The sequence below is a fragment of the Bombina bombina genome, chromosome 1 (assembly GCF_027579735.1).
Source record: "Bombina bombina isolate aBomBom1 chromosome 1, aBomBom1.pri, whole genome shotgun sequence".
In the NCBI taxonomy this organism is placed as follows: Eukaryota; Metazoa; Chordata; class Amphibia; order Anura; family Bombinatoridae; genus Bombina; species Bombina bombina.
The window spans coordinates 840139188-840148321 of record NC_069499.1 but is presented as its reverse complement, the minus strand read 5'-3'; positions in this window follow the sequence as shown (position 1 = coordinate 840148321).

Below are 9134 nucleotides of genomic sequence, written 5' to 3'. Positions count from 1 at the left end.
AGCTCTTTCGCAGAGACCATTCGTCTGGGGATGGAAGGCGGTTGACATATGTCTCTCTATTTTGAGTATACTACAAAGGTGTGTCCAGAAACGAGAAGTGAACTGGGAACCTCTGTCCGTTGTTATGGAGTCTGGAAGTCCGTGTAATCGGACTATATGATTCAGAAAGAGCTGTGCAGTTTCTTTGGCAGTAGGCAAGCCAATAGCAGGTAGAAAATGTGCCATCTTCGAGAAATGGTCAATGACAACAAGTATCGTGTTATGATTACCAGATGGGGGTAATTCTACGATGAAGTCCATGGCAATTGATTTCCAGGGTCTTTCTGGTACAGAGAGGGAAAGAAGACAACCATAGGGATGATGCCTCGAGTGTTTGTTCTGTGAACAGACTGAACATGAAGCAACGTAGTTCTTTACATCTCGAGTCAAATGTGGCCACCAATATTCTCTACGTATTAGATGAAGAGTCTTATGTAAACCTGGATGACCAGCCAGAAAAGCATCATGCGCAGATTTAAGGACAGTTTGTCTCATTGAGTCTGGGACATATAGAAGATTGAAATATTATGTAGAGAAAAATGGATATAACAGAGCACTCAAATGGTACTAATAATAAATGGTTTTATATGATGAGTTTGCAGGATAGGGTAATATAAAACATAACTTTTAATATTTGTTAAAATTAAAATATATTGTGACAAACATTCACACAATCAGGTGTATATAAAAACATTTAAAATAAATGATAAATGCTGAGATACCCGGTATTAACCATTAACAGTGTGTTAAGTGGGTAGGTCTGGCAAGGAAGCACCATAAAATGCTCACGGATTGCACGGAAACTAGTCTAAAAAGAGGATTGACCTCACACAAAATTAACTGACTGGTGCAATACTGGAGCGGTGCTATCACTTGTCAGAATCCCACACAATTGAATTAGCTCAAATAAAGTTGCACTAACACTCCTATAATTATATTGGGCTGTAGTGAGCCTGTTCACAACTCAACAGCCAGAAACAAATACCAACAAAGTAACTTATGTGTCAATATCTAATATCACAGTTACGGTATTTAACACGCTAACAAATTAACACTCAGCATTTAACAGAGCGCCTGATGCGCATTTCGCCACGTCCGTGGCTTTCTCAAAGGCTAACCCGTCCTGCCTCATACTAAGAGCTTAAATATCACTTGGAGCCAATCGCGGGTGAGTATTCGTACACACCCCTAAGTACTGGCCAATCACCTATAATCTGTCCTATTGGTTAGTCGGACGCCACATGACTTTGCGATGACATAGAAACATAGAAACATAGATATTGACGGCAGATAAGAGCCATAGGCCCAGCAAGTCTGCCCCATCTTACCTAACAGTATAAACTTATCTAGTTCGTAGGATAGCCCTATGCTTGTCCCATGCATTTTTAAAGTCCCCCACAGTGTTTGTTGCTACTACCTCTTTAGGAAGTTTATTCCATAAATCAATCACTCTTTCTGTAAAGAAGTGCTTCCTCAAATTACTCCTGAATCTACTACCCTTTAGCTTGAGCTCATGACCCCTTGTTCTTGAATTTTCCATTTTATGTAAAATACCCACAGCCTCAGTTTTACTAAACCCTTTAATGTACTTGAAAGTTGCTATCATATCACCTCTTTCCCTTCTCTCCTCTAAGCTATACATATTTAGGTCATTGAGCCTATCCTGGTAAGTTTTATTTTTTAGACCATGTACCATTTTGGTAGCCCTCCTTTGCACAGATTCAAGTTTGTTAATATCCTTCTGAAGATATGGCCTCCAGAACTGCACACAATACTCAAGATGAGGCCTAACTAATGATCTATAAAGTGGCATAAGAACCTTACTATTTCTGCTGCAAATACCTCTACCAATACATCCAAGCATTCTGCTAGCCTTACTCGCTGCCTTACTACATTGTTTACTAAGTTTTAAATCATCTGAAATAATAATTCCCAAGTCCTGTTCCTCGTCTGTAACAGTCAGTAAAGTGTCATTGAGTCTGTAATTAACATTTGGATTTTTCTTCCCTAAATGCATTATTTTACACTTTGCTGTGTTAAACTTTAGATCCCAGTCGTTTGTCCAATCCTCCAATTGTTGTATATCACTTCTCATTTTGTCTACCCCCCCTGGAACATCCACTCTGTTGCAAATTTTTGTATCATCTGCAAAGAGACATACTTTCCCCTGTAGCCCTTTGCTGATATCGCAGATAAATATGTTAAACAAAACAGGCCCCAGAACTGACCCCTGAGGAACACCACTAGTAACAGCCCCCTCTGCTGAATGAACTCCATTTACTAAGACACTTTGTTTTCTGTCCTTAAGCCAGCATTCCACCCAGTTCACAATTTTTGAATCTAGACCAAGGAGATATAGTTTGTGAATAAGTTTATTGTGTGGGACGGTGTCAAATGCTTTGCTGAAATCTAGATATGCTACATCAACTGCTCCTCCCTTGTCTAATACTTTTGTTACATAATCAAAGAAGTCAATTAGATTAGTCTGACATGATCTCCCTGAAGTAAAACCATGCTGATTTTGGTCCTCTAAATTGTTTGTCTTTATGTAAGTCATAATTCTTTCCTTTAAGAGGCTTTCCATTAATTTCCCTACTACTGAAGTTAAACTAACTGGCCTGTAGTTGCCAGATTCTTCTCTACTGCCCTTTTTATGAAGAGGTATTACATTTGCTATTCTCCAATCATCTGGGACAGCTCCTGTTAATAGTGACTGATTAAACAGATCAGTTAATGGGACAGTTAGCACTGAACGAAGTTCTTTTAAAACCCTTGGATAAATATTATCAGGACCCACTGCCTTTGTAACATTTATTTTTGATAATGCTAACAAAACCTCATCCTCTGTAAAAAGATTACTGTTAAGCTTGTTTCTATTTTGCATAGCATCCCTTAATGTAGACATTGTATCTTCACAATCTTTAGTGAAAACAGAACAGAAGTAATCATTGAGACAGTCTGCAATCTGCTTATCTCCTTCTATTATTCTACCATCAACTGATTTCAATTTTACTATTCCTACCTTATTTTTTCTTCTTTCACTGATATATCTAAAGAATGTTTTGTCCCCATGTTTTACTGACTGTGCTATCTTCTCTTCTGCATCAGCTTTAACCTTCCTAATTAACTGCTTAGTCTTTTTTTGTTGGAGTCTCCATATTTTCATATCATCATCTGCTTGTGTGTGTCTGTAATTTTTATAAGCTATCTTTTTTGTCTTTACAGCATGTGCTACTTCTTTGGAAAACCAAATTGGTTTCCGCTTTCTTTTACTTTTACAGACATGTCTAATACAGTGTGCGGTTGCATCTAAAATGGCACCTTTCACAAATTCCCACTGTCCTTGAACCCCTGTAATAAGATTTTTCCCCTTTAAATAGTTTTTTAGGTATTCTCCCATTAATGAAAAATCTGCCGTCCTAAAGTCTAAAACTTTTGTTTTAGTCTGGGTGTACAGTTCCTGAACATGAATACTAAACCAAACAGATTGATGATCACTGGATCCTAAGTTCTCACCTACAGACACATCTGAAACTGTATCACTGTTTGTAAGTATTAGATCTAATATAGCTTCCTTACGAGTTGGTTCCTTGACTAATTGTTCAAGTGATTCCCCTAGCAGAGATTCAAGAATATACCTGCTTCTAGCCGATCTAGCAGAAGGAATCTTCCAGTCTATATCTGGCAAATTAAAGTCCCCCAGTACTATAACCTTACCCTTCATGGTCATTTTGGTTATTTCATCTAATAACAGATTGTCCAGTTTTTCATCCTGCAATGGAGGCCTATATACAACCCCTATTCTAAAAACATTTTTATCTCCAATTTCCAAAGTCACCCAAATACTTTCCACCTCATCATTTGTTCCTACAATTTCAGTAACCTGTACCGGTAGGCGTGATCTATCACGCTAATGTCAACAATAGTGAGCGTGAACGCTCAGGAGGATTCGATCAGAGGGAAATAAGTCCTGTATTGTTTATACTTGATTGCATATATTTCTGATAACGTCCGGTGAACGATTTGCATGTTACATGTCATAATATCACCACCAATATTTGTGCTACTAGTTTCTTGATGTATCATCATACTTATCTGAATTTACAGAGATATCGAAACATGTAATCACATATGTGGTTAGGTATATCCAACAATTATTATAAGCGGCGGGTAATCCCATCTTGATTTCAAAAGAAATATATATATATAGTTAGATATATGGTTACAGGGAAAAAATCATCAGGGTATATTTCGTGTCTGCCATGCACAGTTATTAGGGTTTATATTGAGACACCACACATTGCCAATAGGATTATACCATAAGGAGCAAGAAAACACTATCAAGTAAATACTCCTAAATACACTATTATTTAAGAACTCCACATTGTGTGATTAAAGAAATATTATTGTAACGTACATGCTTATTTCTCATTCCGACCACAATAACTTCATATCTTGGTACTATATAATAACTGCAATATATGCAATGGGTTACAGATCATAAGTAACTCAATGTCTTTATCCATATCAATTATGGTGTAGTGTATATAGCCACAGGTATATCTACATTAACCATCTTAGTGCCAAACTCAATTAAAGATCTCATGACACAAGAGACTTCATTCACAATGATTATGTTAATTTGCACATCTTAAACTGTCTCTTTGAAACATTGAGTATCACAAAAGCCATATTAAATTGAATTTTCAACAACATCGTTTGTAAAGAGATATCCAATTTACAAGTCAAATCTCCTCCAACAAATTTAACCAAAGGTGAAAAACGTGCTCTAGCCGAAATTCAAAAGTGGGATGACATTATAGTCCGCCAAGCGGACAAAGGTGGCAATATTATTCTCTGGCCTAGAGAGATGTATCTAAAAGAAGCCAATTCACAATTAACCAATGAGACTTGTTACAAAAAACTGTGGAGTAACCCTACGGAACAATTTTTAACACAGTATAAGGATCTCATCGCTCAAGCCAAAATGAATAACATCATCAGTGAAAAAGAGAAGAAATTCCTGACTGTAAACCATCCGAAAACAGCCACCTTTTATTTGATCCCCAAGGTACACAAAAATGCCAAACACCCTCCGGGTCGCCCCATAGTGTCTGGTAATGGAAACTTGACAGAAAAAGCAAGCAAATATATCGACCAGCGATTAAGAGAATTTCTAACAGAAATCCCTTCATATATAAAAGACACTATGGAGACACTTCAGCATTTACAAGGTATCCAATTAGGACCCACATCTTGGCTTGTCACTGCAGATGTGGAGGCCCTCTACACTAGTATCCAACATGAATTAGGGCTGGAAGCAGTTCGATACTACCTTAATTTACAAACAGAAGAAGATGACAATCACAATAAATTTGTGTTAAAATTACTTGAATTTGTACTCAAAAAGAATTACTTCGTTTTTAACGACCAATTCTATCTGCAAACAAGGGGGACAGCCATGGGGACAGCGTGTGCACCCACATACGCCAACCTATTTTTAGGTTGGTGGGAGCACAACACTGTCTTCATTGACGACAATGATGAATTTACTAAACATATCCCCCTCTGGCTAAGGTACATAGATGACATTCTTTTTATCTGGGAAGGACCAAAGGATAAGTTGAACATATTTCTAAAGACCCTAAATGTAAACAGGTTAAACATCAAACTAACCTATGAATACAGTCAGACAGAGATATCCTTTTTGGACTTGAGAATTTTTTAAAAAAGTGATAGCATGGTGGGGACTGATTTATACAGAAAGAAAACGGCCACCAATACTATCCTTTACAATACAAGTGCACATGCACCATGCACAGTTAAATCACTTCCAACAGGAGAATTTCTACGAGTCAAAAGAAACTGTTCAGAACCAGACTTATATAAAATAAGAGCACAAGAAACATCAGATCGCCTTAGCCAGAGGGGGTACAGTAAATCTCTCATTAAAAAAGCAAAGGATAGAGCAACAAAAACAGAACGTCAGAATCTATTGAAACCTAAGATTCGCACTAGTGACAACAAAACCAGATTAGTGTTAACTTATAACACACAGAGCAAAGATATAATTCAAATAATCAATAAACACTGGCATATCTTGCAAGCAGATAATACCTTGAACCAATTCCTAGGATCCAAAGTTGACATCAGTTATCGACGCACAAAAAATCTGAAAGATTTAGTGAGCCCCAGCCACTACACTCGTAAAAAGAAAACTACTGCCAGTGGCATACAAAATGGATCATACCCATGTGGGAATTGTATTAGCTGCAAATTTCTGAAAAAAACAACATCAGTTACAGACAGATTTGATAAAAAACATCCAATCAAATCTTTCATCAATTGCAACACTACCGGCGTAATTTATGTTTTACAATGTAAGTGTCCCAAAATGTATGTAGGGATGACGACACGTAAATTACGAACAAGATTACAAGAACATGTGCGCAATATCAGGAATGCAGCTAAAGACTTAAAGAACAAAAAGGCCATCTCATCAGTAGCACAACATTTTTATAAATTCCATCAAGGAAAGGCAGAAGGGCTACTATGCTTTGGTATACATAAAACCAACCTAGGAATTAGAGGTGGAGACAAAGAAACAAGTTTATTACAATATGAAAGCAGATGGATTTATCTGCTTAACTCCATACAACCTAATGGGTTAAATGAACATAACAATTATTTTTCATACCTGTAGATATAAACAAGATGACAAATACCAGTAACCGAGAAAATATCTTATAAATAACTTTGGAAAAAGCATATTGTAATCATCATACAGACTATAAATTTATCAGTCACTCAATATGGATTATATATCCATCACTCATCACGGACACCTAAACATTCGTTATTTGTCTTTATGACCACTACCAAGCAGATATTTAATTATCTATTATTCACAATTATTTAATTTCTTTTTTGTATTAATATCACGTTAGTACCAGCACTGTTTTATGCTCACATCACACCCACTTTCACTCATACCTCACATGGCACTGTATCGCTTTATCGAAATAAATAGTTATATTATTAGAATTTTCATTTTTATAATCTCTTATGTTTAAGGGTCATATCTCAGTTCAAGTTAACACCATCACCTCCTGGATTCACATTTAGTCAATATAATAAGACTTTTATCTCAAAGTACTTTTCCTCAGTTAACATAACACCGAGCAATATGAGAAACATTTGACAGCACGTTTTCACATCAAATTGTAAGTAGGCAGTAGAACAGCTCCTGACAAAACTCACCATTGTTTTCCCTTACATTACCAACCTCAAGAAATCATCAAACAATGGAAACATAAAAGTAAATGTAAGAACTAGCCGAATGGAGACTATTATAAATGTTTAAAATCATTTAATAGTGTTACTATCAGTATTTATTATTTCTCATTTCACACATTATTAGTATTATTCTCCAATTGTACTGCTGTTAGTGTGTTTTTTCTAGATATTTCTCATCTTAATCCAGCCAGATATCTATATTTCCCTTTCAAGTTAAAGAGATTTCAGTATAACCCATTATATTATGAATAATCAAAAATCTTCTCTGCCAGTTTATCTGTACCCATCTTTATATTACAAGATTAACATTGATCATGAATAACCTGCCAGTAATAGAATCTGTCATTGGCATATTCAAATTCATAAAAAACATAGACAACAATCACAAAAAACAGTTTTTGAGAATGTTTATTCAAAGAACAATTTAAGATATTTCAGAAGATCTCTGCCTTCCCAATGTTCTCCCGGGGATTTTGTTCCCCCTTTCATTGGAATAAGATGTGCATATTTTTCTTACTGCAAAACTACATTGAGATCCGGAATCTTTATATCACACAATGAATGAAGGAACAGCCTTACCCAATAATATTCCGTCTTTAACACACACAGGCTGTCCCACATTCAATGATTGGTTCCTCGTCAGGAACAATCTGATTGGTTCATAACGTCCAATAGGAGGAGTAGTGCCAGCCAATAAATAGACATCAGCATGGCCGCGCCGTACCCTTTGAAAAAGCCACGTTAGTGGCGAAACATGTTAGGGAATTGTTTGTAGAATGCCAGTTAGCATTTTTTAATTAGCAGGAACAGAGGTCTTTATATTATATATAACTATTGTGGTTGTGCACAATATTAAGTAAATTTACTTGTAAACGGAGTTAATTCAGTAGCAAGAGCATTTGATATTAGAAGCCTAGAACTGGCCAACGGCCAGATTTATGGAGCTCTAAAATATACATACAACACTGCCAATATTTAGCGAAGCACCCCACGCTAAATTGACAGGTATAGCCCAGGATTTAGTAAGCGGTTAACATTATTATACATCTGATATAGATACGGTATCACAAGGATTGCAAATATTGCAAGTAGCTATATATGTGATACATTAAGCTTAGATACATGTGATACATTAAGCCTGGATTTAGTAAGCGGTCAATATTGTTATACATCAGACATAGATACAATATCGCAAGTATTGCAAATATTGCAAACAGTTATATAGGTGACACATTAAGCCTAGATATAATAATGCAAGTACTTAGCAAATTACTTTAAAAAACAACCAGTATCAAAAGCGTGCATTCAGCAAGCGGTTAGGAGTACGAATATTTAAATATACAGAAAAAAACGCCAATATTTAGCAAACTCACGCCACAATACCGCTAACAACTCCTAAGGCCTAAGAGGACAACATGCTTTAATTATTTAAGACCACTAAGTAATAGTTGATACATACTAAGAGCATAATTATTATACCAGAACAGCTACTTTTTTGTAACATTAAAGTATACTCACAAGAATACTATAACTCTTACATCGTAAGATCCTAAGATTAAATTATTAGAGAAACAAAAGATGTGAATATTACTACCAAACACTTTCTTGAGAATTTATACTGGAAGCGTGTTACCAATAATATCAAAGATTTAAGAACGCCAAGATCCAATAGAACTACTAAATTACTTAAATATGTTACTGTTATAACAAGTATAGTACACACTATCAACTTTAAAAATTCCAAGAAATACAATTTCTGTGTAATGATTCAAGCACAATGCTTATGCATACTTAAGTAT